General features: G+C 43.8%; 1 protein-coding gene across 1 annotated transcript in view; it reads left to right on the top strand.

Moving 5' to 3' along the window:
- The window catches only part of LOC121568798 (cytoplasmic phosphatidylinositol transfer protein 1), a 96,301-nt gene that overhangs the window by 47,487 nt on the left and 34,736 nt on the right, over nt 1–14,078 (top strand). The gene's annotated exons all lie outside the window — the stretch shown is intronic.

The following is a 14,078-nucleotide window of genomic DNA, read 5'->3' as shown; positions in this document are numbered from 1 at the left end:
AACTCAGACACCATTATTATAGAGTCAGAGGACATCTGTCAGAGGTAAAGCTACAAAGGACCTGTTTTCACGGGTCCATCACAAATGACACCCTATTTATTGCACCACTTTATATACTATATAGGGAATAGGGTGTCATTTGGGACACAACCATAGAGCTCTTTCTGCTTTGAGTTTAATGGTCTGCTATTTCAGAGATTACAGTGGGCTACAGTGTTCTCTGGCTCCTTAGACCGACACTGATGTGACTAAATCTAAAAAACAGACTTGCTAAAGTTTTACTCTGTCCCTATCCACTCTATCATAGTCCCTATGCAGAATATATTTGCATGTTAGCTAACTGGGGCTGACGCCACTCTATCATAGTCCCTATGCAGAATATACTAGCATGTTAGCTAACTGAGGCTAAATCCACTTGTTCACATCATGTGGAGCTCACAGTGAACTAGACCCAGCATGGTATGGCTCTGTTTATTCTCTAAGCTTTTCATACTGAGGAAGGAGGGGGAAAGATTTCTGTGAGGCAGGGGTAGGGTTGTAAAGGGAGGGTATATTACTGGCATGAAATATCCTTTTACACACTTATTCATTTATGTCAATATGTATTTGTTGTCAATGTTTTGGCGTCAAACTAGTAGTAGTTGTGAAGAAAATTCTGTAATTAATTGAAAATAATGTAATTGTTGATTAGATGCTTTTTTCATTAATTTGGCTATTTTCTCTTGAACCATATGGTCTATCTACTAGACAATATGGACACGGATATAAAACATGTATATTAATACATTTTTTTAAAGTTATTCAATTATAAATCCCCAAAGTTACCATAGATTGCCATAGATGTTCTGTTAATTAATCAAAATTACTGAAGATTCCGGTAACTTTGGTAAATTACCAGTAACTTTACAACCCTAGGCAGTGCCCCCGCACATTGACTCTGTACCAGTACCCCCTGTATATAGCCTCCCTACTGTTATTTTATTTTACTGCTGCTCTTTAATTATTTGTTATTTAAATTTTTTACTTACATTTACATTTACATTTTAGTCATTTAGCAGACGCTCTTATCCAGAGCGACTTACAGGAGCAATTAGGGTTAAGTGCCTTGCTCAAGGGCACATTAACGTCATTTAGCAGACGCTCTTAGCCAGAGCGACTCACAAATTGGTGCGTTCACCCTATAGCCAGTGGGATAACCACTTTACAATTGGGGGGGGGGGGGCCTGAAGGTACAGAGGTGCCGTTCCCCTCACTGCTCCATAGGCAAGCACCATGGTCTTGTAGCGGATGCGAGCTTCAACTGGAAGCCAGTGGAGTGTGCGGAGGAGGGGGGTGACGTGAGAGAACTTGGGAAGGTTGAACACCAGACGGGCTGCGGCATTCTGGATGAGTTGTAGGGGTTTAATGGCACAGGCAGGGAGGCCAGCCAACAGCGAGTTGCAGTAGTCCAGACGGGAGATGACAAGTGCCTGGATTAGGACCTGTGCCGCTTCCTGTGTAAGGCAGGGTCGTACTCTCCGAATGTTGTAGAGCATGAACCTGCAGGAGCGGGTCACCGCCTTGATGTTGGCGGAGAACGACAGGGTGTTGTCCAGGGTCACGCCTAGGCTCTTCGCACTCTGGGAGGAGGACACAGCGGAGTTGTCAACCGTGATGGCGAGATCATGGAACGGGCAGTCCTTCCCCGGGAGGAAGAGCAGCTCCGTCTTGCCAGGGTTCAGCTTGAGGTGGTGATCCGTCATCCATACTGATATGTCTGCCAGACATGCAGAGATGCGATTCGCCACCTGGTTATCAGAAGGGGGAAAGGAGAAGATTAGTTGTGTATCGTCAGCGTAGCAATGATAGGGAGAGACCATGTGAGGATATGACAGAGCCAAGTGACTTGGTGTATAGGGAGAAAAGGAGAGGGCCTAGAACTGAGCCTTGGGGACACCAGTGGTGAGAGCACGTGGTGCGGAGACAGCTTCTCGCCACGCCACTTGGTAGGAGCGACCGGTCAGGTAGGACGCAATCCAGGAGTGAGCCGCGCCGGAGATGCCCAGCTCGGAGAGGGTGGAGAGGAGGATCTGATGGTTCACAGTATCAAAGGCAGCAGACAGGTCTAGAAGGACAAGAGCAGAGGAGAGAGAGTTAGCTTTAGCAGTGCGGAGAGTCTCCGTGACACAGAGGAGAGCAGTCTCAGTTGAATGACCAGTCCTGAAACCTGATTGGTTTGGATCAAGAAGGTCATTCTGAGAGAGATAGCAAGAGAGTTGGCTAAAGACGGCACGCTCAATAGTTTTGGAAAGAAAAGAGAGAAGGGATACTGGTCTGTAGTTGTTGACATCAGTGGGGTCGAGTGTTGGTTTTTTGAGAAGGGGAGCAACTCTCGCTCTCTTGAAGACGGAAGGGACATGGCCGGCGTTCAAGGATGAGTTGATCAGCGAGGTGAGGTAGGGGAGAAGGTCACCGGAGATGGTCTGGAGAAGGGAGGAGGGGATGGGGTCAAGCGGGCAGGTTGTTGGACGGCCTGCAGTCACAAGTCGCAGGATTTTATCTGGAGAGAGAGGGGAGAAAGAAGTCAAAGCATAGGGTAGGGCAGTGTGAGCAGGACCAGCAGTGTCATTAGACTTAACAAACGAGGATCGGATGTCGTCAACCTTCTTTTTCAAAGTGGTTGACGAAGTCATCCACAGAGAGAGAGGAGGGGGGGATTCAGGAGGGAGGAAAATGTGGCAAAGAGCTTCCTAGGGTTAGAGGCAGATGCTTGGAATTTAGAGTGGTAGAAGGTGGCCTTAGCAGCAGAAACAGATGAAGAAAATGTAGAGAGGAGGGAGTGAAAAGATGCCAGGTCGGTAGGGAGTTTAGTTTTCTTCCATTTCCGCTCCGCTGCCCGGAGCTCTGTTCTGTGAGCTCGCAGTGAGTCATCAAGCCACGGAGCAGGAGGGGAGGACCGAGCCGGCCGGGAGGATAGGGGGACACAGAGAGTCAAAGGATGCAGAAAGGGAGGAGAGGAGGGTTGAGGAGGCAGAATCAGGAGATTGGAGGGAGAAGGATTGAGCAGAGGGAAGAGATGATAGGATGGAAGAGGAGAGAGTAGTGGGAGAGAGAGAGCGAAGGTTGCGGCGGCGCATTACCATCTGTGTAGGGGCAGAGTGAGTAGTGTGGGAGGAGAGCGAGAGAGAAAAGGAAACAAAGTAGTGGTCGGAGACTTGGAGGGGAGTTGCAGTGAGATTAGTAGAGGAGCAGCATCTAGTGAAGATGAGGTCAAGCGTATTGCCTGCCTTGTGAGTAGGGGGGGACGGTGAGAGGGTGAGGTCAAAAGAGCAGAGGAGTGGAAAGAAGGAGGCAGAGAGAAATGAGTCATATGTGGACATAGGGAGGTTGAAATCCCCCAAAACTGTGAGGGGTGAGCCATCCTCAGGAAAGGAACTTATCAAGGCGTCAAGCTCGTTGATGAACTCTCCAAGGGAACCTGGAGGGCGATAGATGACAAGGATATTAAGCTTAAATGGGCTAGTGACTGTGACAGCATGGAATTCAAATGAGGAGATAGACAGATGGGTTAGGGGAAAAATTGAGAATGTCCACTTGGGAGAGATGAGGATTCCTGTACCACCACCCCTCTGACCAGATGCTCTCGGGGTATGCGAGAACACATGGTCAGACGAGGAGAGAGCAGTAGGAGTAGCCGTGTTTTCAGTGGTGATCCATGTTTCCGTCAGCACCAGGAAGTCGAGGGACTGGAGGTTGGCATAGGCTGGGATGAAGTCAGCTTTGTTGGCAGCAGAACGGCAGTTCCAGAGGCTGCCTGCGACCTGGAACTCCAGGTGAGGGGTGCGTGCAGGGACCACCAGGTTAGAGAGGCAGCAGCCGCGCGGTGTGGTGCGTTGTTTGTGTAGCCTGTGCAGAGAGGAGAGAACAGGGATAGGCAGAGGCATAGTTGACAGGCTGTAGCAAATGGCTACAAAAATGCAGAGGAGATCGGAATGAAATGAGCTAAGCATCTGGGAGAGGAGAGAGGGGGGCCTCCCTCACCAAAAACTTCTACCTCAGAAACTAAAATTGTTTCACTGAACCACCCGAACAAAAACTCTCCCAACTTCCACCTTTAGAAATCAGAAATTGTTGTGAACCACAGTTGTTCAATGTTTAAAGGAATAGACTCAACCCACTTTATTCAGCTAGCTAACTATGACACCATAGCTGACTAGCATGCTAGCATCCAATAACACACAGTTTAACACACAGTTAAGCACCAATACTTGGTCACAACAAACCACCAATAGTGTGTTAACTAGCTAACTAGCATGCTAGCATCCAGTAACACACAGTTTAGCACAAACACTTGGTCACAGCAAACCACCAATAGTGTGATAACACACTAAACAGATCATTCGTGTCTGTGTCAAGTTCCTTTCATGACGCAGCAATGATTCAACGTTGGCTAGCTAGGACAAGTATATTGTAATTAGCTACTACCGTACAGTTCGCTGGTCGTGTTGGGTAGCTAGCAATGGCCACTGTGTTGACTTTGTTTGAAGAACGGCTAGCTAGCTAGCTTCGTGCTACACCCGGCACACAATGGCTACTGTGTTGACTCTGACTCTGTTCGAAAAAACATCTAGTTAGCTCGCTTCGTGCTACAGCCGGCACGGCGGAAGACACTGCCAAGACACAGTAACTACCCACGATACCTAGCTATGACGCCGTAGCTAACTAGCAAGCTAGCATCCATTAACACACAATTTAGCACCAATACTTGGTTACAACAAACTGCCAAGAGTGTGTTAGCACACTAAACAGATAATTCATGTCCGTGTCTAGTTCCTTTCATAACGCATAACGCAGCAAAAATTAAACGTTGGCTAGCAGCACATTTAACATTGGAAACAGCTAATCGTTACCAGTAGCTACCCGCTAGCTAGCTAGCCTCGTGCTTCGATACTAACCTACAATTACCTACGGAAACCTACAATAACAACAATACTAACCTACAATAAATACAATACCTAACTACAACTAACTACCAACCTACGATCTAATATATGGTTAAGCTTTACTCAACACCATATGAGAAGCTCTCCACCGTTGCTAATCGTTGCTAATCGTTACCAGTAGCTACCCGCTAGCTAGCTAGCCTCGATGCTTCGATACTAACCTACAATTACCTACGGAAACCTACAATAACAACAATACTAACCTATGATAAATACAATACCTAACTACAACTAACTACCAACCTACGATCTAATACATGGTTAAGCTTTACTCAACACCATATGAGAAGCTCTCCACCGTTGCTAATCGTTGCTAATCGTTACCAGTAGCTACCTGCTAGCTAGCTAGCCTCGTGCTTCGATACTAACCTACAATTACCTACGGAAACCTACAATAACAACAATACTAACCTACAATAAATACAATACCTAACTACAACTAACTACCAACCTACGATCTAATATATGGTTAAGCTTTACTCAACACCATATGAGAAGCTCTCCACCGTTGCTAATCGTTGCTAATCGTTACCAGTAGCTACCTGCTAGCTAGCTAGCCTCGTGCTTCGATACTAACCTACAATTACCTACGGAAACCTACAATAACAACAATACTAACCTATGATAAATACAATACCTAACTACAACTAACTACCAACCTACGATCTAATACATGGTTAAGCTTTACTCAACACCAAATGAGAAGCTCTCCACCGTTGCTAATCGTTGCTAATCGTTACCAGTAGCTACCTGCTAGCTAGCTAGCCTCGTGCTTCGATACTAACCTACAATTACCTACGGAAACCTACAATAACAACAATACTAACCTATAATAAATACAATACCTAACTACAACTAACTACCAACCTACGATCTAATACATGGTTAAGCTTTACTCAACACCAAATGAGAAGCTTACCTCCTGCTAGAGAGCTAGAGAAAAACACAACCTCTCCCGACTGCTGCTGCTGCTTTACTTATCTATTTCTTTACTTAACACTTATTTTTCTTAAAACTGCATTGTTGGTTAAGGGCTTGTAAGGAAGCATTTCACTGTAAGGTCTACACCTGTTGTATTCGGCGCATGTGGCAAATAACATTTGATTTTATTTCCCTTTATAGTGCATTACTTTTGACCAGGGCCCATATGACTCTGGTCAAATATAGCGCATTATATATGGGAATTAGGTGCCATTAGCATTTGAGACTTGGAGTACAACAATGTAATGATTATTTATTGTTTACTTTGAAATATGCTTGAAATGTGTTTCCGCACACAATGGCTGCATTCCTGCAGAAATATTAATTATGTTTATTCTTTCCCTCCTTCATCTGTCATTTCTCTGTAAAACATTCTCTTTCCCTCCTTCATCTGTCGTTTCTGTGTAAAGCAGGGAGCGTCTCTTTCCCTCCTTCATCTGTCGTTTCTGTGTAAAGCAGGGACCGTCTCTTTCAAATAAAATCAAATCAAATTGTATTCGTCACATGCGCCGAATACAACAGGTGTAGACCTTACCATGAAATGCTTACTTACAAGCCCTTAACCAACAATGCAGTTCAAGAAATAGTTAAGAAAATATTTACTAAATAAACTAAAGTAAAACATTTAATAAAAAGTAACACAATAAAATAACAATAACGTGGCTATATACAGGGGGTACCGGTACCGAGTCAATGTGCGGGGGTACAGGTTAGTCTAAGTAATTTGTACATGTAAGTAGGGGTAAAGTGACTATGCATAGATAATAAACAGCGAGTAGCAGCAGTGTAAAAACAAAAGGGGGGGGGTCAATGTAAATAGTCTGGGTGGCCATTTGATTAATTGTTCAGCAGTCGTATTTACATTTTAGTCATTTAGCAGATGCTCTTATCCAGAGCGACTTACAGTTAGTGAGTGCATACATTTTCATACTGGCCCCCCCTGTGGGAAACGAACCCACAACCCTGCAGTTGCAAGCGCCATGCTCTACCAACTGAGCTACAGGGGACTATGGCTTGGGGTTAGAAGCTGTTAATGTGCCTTTTGGACCTAGACTTGGCGTTCCGGTACCGCTTGCCGTGCAGTAGCAGAGAGAACAGTTATGACTTGGGTGACTGGAGTCATTGACCATTTTTTGGGTCTTCCTCTGACACCGCCTAGTATATAGGTCCTGGATGGCAAGAAGCTTGGCCCCAGTGATGTACTGGGCCCTACGCACTACCCTCTGTAGCGCCTTACGGTCGATTGCCGAGCAGTTGCCATACCAGGCGGTGATGCAACCGGTCAGGATGCTCTCGATGTTGCAGCTGTAGAACTTCTTGAGGATCTGAGGACCCATGCCAAATCTTTTCAGTTTCCTGAGGGGGAAAAGGTGTTGTCGTGCCCTCTTCACGACTGTCTTGGTGTGTTTGGACCATGATAGTTTGTTGGTGATGTGGACACCAAGGAATTTGAAACTCTCGACCCGCCCCACTACAGCCCCGTCGATGTGAATAGGGGCGTGTTCGGCCCTCCTTTTCCTGTAGTCCACGATCAGCTCCTTTGTCTTGCTCACATTGAAGGAGAGGTTGTTGTCCTGGCACCACACTGCCAGGTCTCTGACCTCCTCCCTATAGGCTGTCTCATCGTTGTTGGTGATCAGGCCTACCACTGTTGTGTCGTCAGCAAACTTAATGATGGTGTTGGAGTCGTACCTGGCCACACAGTCGTGGGTGAACAGGGAGTACAGGAGGGGACTAAGCACACCCCTGAGGAGCCCCCGTGTTGTGGATCAGCGTGGCAGATGTGTTGTTGCCTACCCTTACCACCTGGGGGCGGCCTGTCAGGAAGTCCAGGATCCAGTTGCAGAGGGAGGTGTTTATTCCCAGAGTCCTTAGCTTAGTGATGAGCTTTGTGGGTACTATGGCGTTGAATGCTGAGCTGTAGTCAATTAACAGCATTCTCACATAGGTGTTCCTTTTGTCCAGGTGGGAAAGGGCTGTGTGGAGTGCGATTGAGAATGCGTCATCTGTGGGTCTGTTGGGGTGGTATGCGAATTGGAGTGGGTCTAGGGTTCCCTCCTTCATCTGTCGTTTCTCTGTAAAGCAGGAAACGTCTTAGGGCTGTCCTCGACTAAAAAAAATATTGGTCGACTGAGAGTCGTCCTGTTCTTTCGACCAATCGATTGGTCTAAATGTTTTTAACTTATTTTTCCATATATAGACATACACACCCTATGTGTTTGAATAAAATCAACTACATATGCACTGAGCTTGGCTGATGCTTTAAGCACACTGTTTGATTAAATAATTAAGACTCACAAATGACTCAAGATGGTCACATTGTGTTAAAAAAAAATGACAGCAGTGCCTGTGTGACTGGTGCACGTTGTCTCGCTCTCCTCCCTACTGCAGTGAAAAGGCACCGCAGCACAGCAAGTGTTTATTGCGCTATCCATGCTGAAGCTGCAACATCATTTCTGCCATTTAGTTTCTTACCTGTTTCTGACTGAAAAGTTCTGTTACCGAAATTCCTAATTTGTTTAGGAAAAACATTCCCTATTCCCTCAACCCTTGCTCTCTTTACGTGAAACATGTAAGCATCGCATGCATGTGAACAATAGGGCCTGACATATAGCCTATCATAATCACATCAATAAATTGGTTATAACAAACTCTGAACACAGTAATTTTGACAGCAAAATGGATGCGGAGGACGTGAAAAATACATTCTAAACCTGTGAATGTTTAGTGGTTGCTCAGGAGGGAAAGGGGAAGTCAGATATGTGGAAGACATTTGACTTAGTTGTGGAAACTACTGGAGATCAAGAAAAAGGATGGTATAGGAGCAAGCATTGCGTGAGTATTATGTGTGCCAAACAGTTGCTGTTAGGTTACAATATTATACTTTTTTTCTGACCATTTGGAACAGTGTAAACAACATAAAAATAAATACGTGTACCAGAGAGTCTGTTCTAACGGAAAAAAAAAATATATATAAAGACTTTATTACAGCACTAAAAACAGTTGCATGCATCTGTGAATTGCGGTTTATTTATTGTTTAGGCTTGTTATTCAAAGATCCCTTTGTTATTTAATTGTAAAAATAAAGTTGTTGATTGCATTTCAAAGCATGAATGTCTCGTATGCTGTGTGATGACATGTACGAATGAATGATTGATACAGTAGCCTATATATTGAAATATAGGCCTAAGTAAGTTACGGTATTAAGACTAAACAGGACACGCTCTTAGGCCTACAGCTTGATGGATGTTATACAAGGCTACTATACAAAGCCTAGTAATGATAACAACATTACTTATTATTATAATGATGATCATAATACTAATTGTAATACTAACAATAAGAAGGAGATCTAGAAAAAGGAGGCTATAGGAGCGAGAGCTGCATGTATATTATGTGTGACAAACATGTGCTGTTAGATTACAATATTATTTTTTGAACAGTGTAAACAACACTATATAAATTATAAGTAATACCAGTTTGTTAAAAAAAAAAAAAATTAAGCCTTTATTACAGCATAGCAAAGATTAAAAACAGCCAAATCTGTGAAATTGCTTTATCAGACATATTGCCGTTGCATGAGGCTTGGTGCTCATGGAATCAGTAGGCTATTAACGAACACTCAAACTGGCAACAGAAGCAGGATCTGTCTTCTGTAGATATGGATGATTTATAAAGGCAGGCACATTTAACATTTAGGATATTGATTATATCCCTAATTAAGTTGGGGTTTGCTCTCTCAGAGTCTCTCCTCAATTTTCTTACACAATTAGGCTAAGGCCTATTCGCACAGGACTAGTATTACTAGAGAACGTTGGTTATGTAATTATTACCCCAGAATGTCCATTATTCCAGAGAACAATTCGGATGGGATTCGTTTTTTCCAAACTGCCCCCTGTAATTCTTTTTTTTTTCCAATAAATTGACAGTTATGACGGAAGCCTGGAGGTTTTTTTCAAGGCGTGAAGATATTTCAACAAGTCCATGTGATAACAGGCTACACTGATAACTCGAGCTTGGTTCCGATGTTTCTAAACCATACCAAACCATCTTTGGTATAGTGTCACCATAATATTTTAATTGAGGAAGTGTGATCATAATCATTAGGATATTTTAGCGATCCGCAGTAGACGTCCTAAATGCCCCTCAGCCTTCAGATGTGAGCTAATGTCACGGATTCAGCCGAGGCTGCTCCTCCTCCTTGCGCGGGCAGGCTTTGGCGTTCGTCGTCACCGGAGTACTAGCTGCTAGCGATCTATGTTTCTGTGTTCTACTTGTTTTGTCTTCATTGTACACACCTGGTTCCCATTATGTCTATGATTTGTTCCCTATTTAACCCTCTGGCTCACACTGTGTTGTGTGCGTGTTTGTTCTATGTTTGGTGTTATCGACTGGTGAGCGGGATTGTCCTCCCTGCGTGGAGGTTATGTTCATTTGATATTTACGAGTAAAGTATGTTGTCGACTAGCTCTGTGTCCTGCACCTGACTCCGTCCTACCGCTGCACACTGACGCCTGAAAGCTAAACAGTGCACTTGCACTTGAGATGTGTTTTAAGGCTATGGATGCGAAAGTGAACTTATCATTTCCAAACGTTTAGGTCAGTTGTATGCTGCTTTGCGATCTATTAACAGAAAACATAGAAACAAAAGCTTTCACTGTGAAAGTTGATACATGTAGGCCCTTCATATACAGGCTATGCGCAGCACTTCGTTCAATTTATTGAATCAGTTATTGTTTTCTTGCTCAAACAGTGAGCAACACCTGAAAAACTCAGACATTTCTCTCAAAACACAGGGATGTCGATTCTCACAGGACTAGTATTATCAGAGGACCTTGGAGTTCTGGCTGGAATTGTTACTCTCCTGCCATAAACAAATGACTGACATGGCAGATTCAGACAGGACAAAAATGAGAGATGTGCTGTTTTGTGCTTGTGCACATAATTACATTACCCAACCATCCCCAGTAAAACTAATCCTGTCTGATTAGGGTTTAAGGCAAGGGCTGTTTCCTCATCTCTGCTGCTGCTGCCTCATTGTTCTCAATCCCAATATGCTGGTTAATTTTGCTATTAGCTATTAGCTATTTGCTATTATGCACATAGCAAAATAGGGAAAGGTGCCAATTCTACAGGGCACTGAATATGTTTCAGAACCGCGGACACGGTTCCAACTTGGGAGAAAGCGCATTTCTTATAAAATAATATTCAATTTATTAGTGTTGCACCATTATATTTACATAATATAACCATATACAATTTCTGTATCACATGTCTTAGAGTGATGGACTGTGCCATCCCCGTGGGCACCGCAATGGATTAGTCCACTGAGACAGGCGCAAATCAGTCAGGTGTCTTGTGCAGGATGAAAAAATGAAAAAATTGCGACTGCTCGACTAAAGAAATCTCGGTCGACCAAACAATGGACCAGTCGACTAAATGGGGTCAACCCTAGAGCGTCTCTTTCCCTTATGACCTACTTGTTGTGTGTATGTACTGACATGTATGTGTAATTGATAGATGCACACACACACTACATGTTAATGTTTTTAAATGTATGTAAATTGTAAAGTATTTTGTCTGTAATGTCTTTTTCGTTATGTGTCGGACCCCAGTAAGACTAGGTGTCGCCATTGACATCGGATAATGGGGATCCTAATAAATCACATCAAAATCAAATCCTTCATCTGTAGTTTCTCTGTAAAGCAGGGAGCGTCTCTTTCCCCCTTCACATATCGTTTCTCTGTAAAGCAGGGCGCGAGGATGGATAAAGACACTACACAGGGTCAAATAGATAACCACAGGCCTGCTCCATGCTAATAATCCACAGCTACTGCTTTTAGTATTGATACTAGGGCTGTGACGATACCAGTATTGCGATATTTTTTCCATGACAAGAAAGAAAACACCCTGCTGTATGTAAAATGTTGTGTGCTATAGCTTTGAAAATAAATAAATGTGACTCTGGATGACAACATAATGATATTGGTTTCCAACATTAGGGCTGTTTTCCTAAAGAAGTTAAACCTGTTTCGTGTTTAGTTTACTTGCCACGACAATAACAAGCATGGTGATACTGGTCGTCCCAGTCCTACTAAATACACCACTGGTTACCAGTGATGGTTGGATGACAATCCTGTCTTCTGTTGAACACATGCACACGTGAGCATGCACACACATATATGCACCATGCATGTGCGCGGCTGCATACACTCTCACATGCACGTGCACACGCACAGACAGACACACACACACACACACTCTCACACACACAAACACACACCGTCTTCCCAGAAAAGCAGGTGGAGGTTTGATTTTTTACGTGTGGGCAACAAACCGGCAACCCAGAGCCAACTAACAGACAATGGTCCGCTCAGCACAACGATGTAATCAAAATGCTAACATAGACAGACTAATTACAGCTTTCCATGTCTCTTAGTTACAGGCTAAATGACTGGGCTTCTGTGTGAGGAGAGACAGTTGAGGCTTAAATACATCTCATCCATACCAAGAGGACCAAAGGAGGTCATTATTATTGTAAACCTAGTATCTTCTCTATGTGTTTCACTCTGAGAGGATGGATGCAGCAGACTGTCTCTATGTAATGCCAGTTTACACTGCCTCTGCCAAACAACAGTGATTTGATGCTTCCAAAATGGCTCCCTACATAGTGCTCTCCTATGGGCACTGGTCAAAATTAGTGCACTATATAGGGAATAGGGTGCCATTTGGAATGAAGCCATTGACTATGACAGTTGACAATGTATTTGCTAGTCTTTGCAATTGGCGTGTAGGCAGTCTACATTTGAATGAGATCTTGCGTATATTTTGAGCCCTATGAAAACGTGTATAAGACAGAATATAAGTCTGTGGTAGAGCCTCTGCGGGCTGGGGCGCTGCAATTTGGCACAGAGAGGAAAGAGAGAGAGCGAGAGAGAGAGAGCTAGAGAGAGTGAGAGAGAGAGAACGCGAGAGAGAGATATGGAGAGAGAGAGATAGGGAGAGAGAAATAGATGCATAGAGAGAGAGAGGTGGAGTGAGAGAGAGAGAGATTATTAATATAATTAATATTGTTGTTGCTGTTAATGGTAATATCATTTCCACTACTACTACTACTACTACTACTATTACTACTACTACTATTATTATTATGATTGATGCCTTATTGCTTTTGGTCCCACCATTGTTGTTATAAGTGTACTTTGACAACGTAAGTAATTTAACTTGCCATGTCAATAAAGTCTACTGAATTTAATTTCATTGAGAGAGAACACCATTTAATTTAGCGTCTGTACTTCTGTCTTCAGTTTGATAAATCACCTCCGCGAGAGGCCCTGTAAACAGAGGCAGCACTAAACATCACATATCAGATCATATAATTCCATTAAAAGTGTCACCTAGCCCTAATGCGCAGCTGCGTCAGGGAGCCCATTGTGATAAACAGGATTGGGAGTCCCTCGGTGGAGCTGCACCACCAAGCCTACTGTAATAATAAAGGATACTGCATTAGGTTACCATTGTGACACAAACCTAATTTGTTGTGACAGCAAAAATGTAATTATTGTTGACCAGAACATATAGCATATTCCACCCTTTCCTTTAGTGGACCAGCCATTATCCCAGTCTGAAAGTTCCAACACGATTGGATGGTTGTGCATAATATAGGTCTTTCTAGTTTAACTTGCACTCGCACCCCCACATGTTGTTTCTTCCTGCTACTGGTTCTGCTGATAGCGCTATTTCTAAGAAAGGTCTTCTTTTTCCCTAATCCTCCATACCTTACTCTTGGACGTCATGGAAGGACATCATCAAAAGAGGTGCCTGTTTCTGTTCCCTCCCCTAGATTAGTCCAAGTATCTCTGGAACTCTATAGGGAGCTACAAGCTGAGCCACTGGCTGGGTCCCAAATGGCACCCTATTCCCTATATAGTATACTAGTTTTGACCAGAGCCTTATGGGCCCTGGTCAAAAGTAGTGCACTATGTAGGGATTTGGGATGCAACCACTGAGCCCCTGTGGCCCTGAGAGGACTACCAGGGTCGTATATGTTAGTCACAGTTCAGTATTGATTTCCTGGACTGGGAATGGGAATGCCAGCGGTCGGAAAACCTCACT

This window comes from Coregonus clupeaformis, chromosome 7 (assembly GCF_020615455.1).
Source record: "Coregonus clupeaformis isolate EN_2021a chromosome 7, ASM2061545v1, whole genome shotgun sequence".
NCBI classification, from domain to species: Eukaryota; Metazoa; Chordata; class Actinopteri; order Salmoniformes; family Salmonidae; genus Coregonus; species Coregonus clupeaformis.
This window is presented reverse-complemented; position numbering and strand designations above follow the sequence as displayed.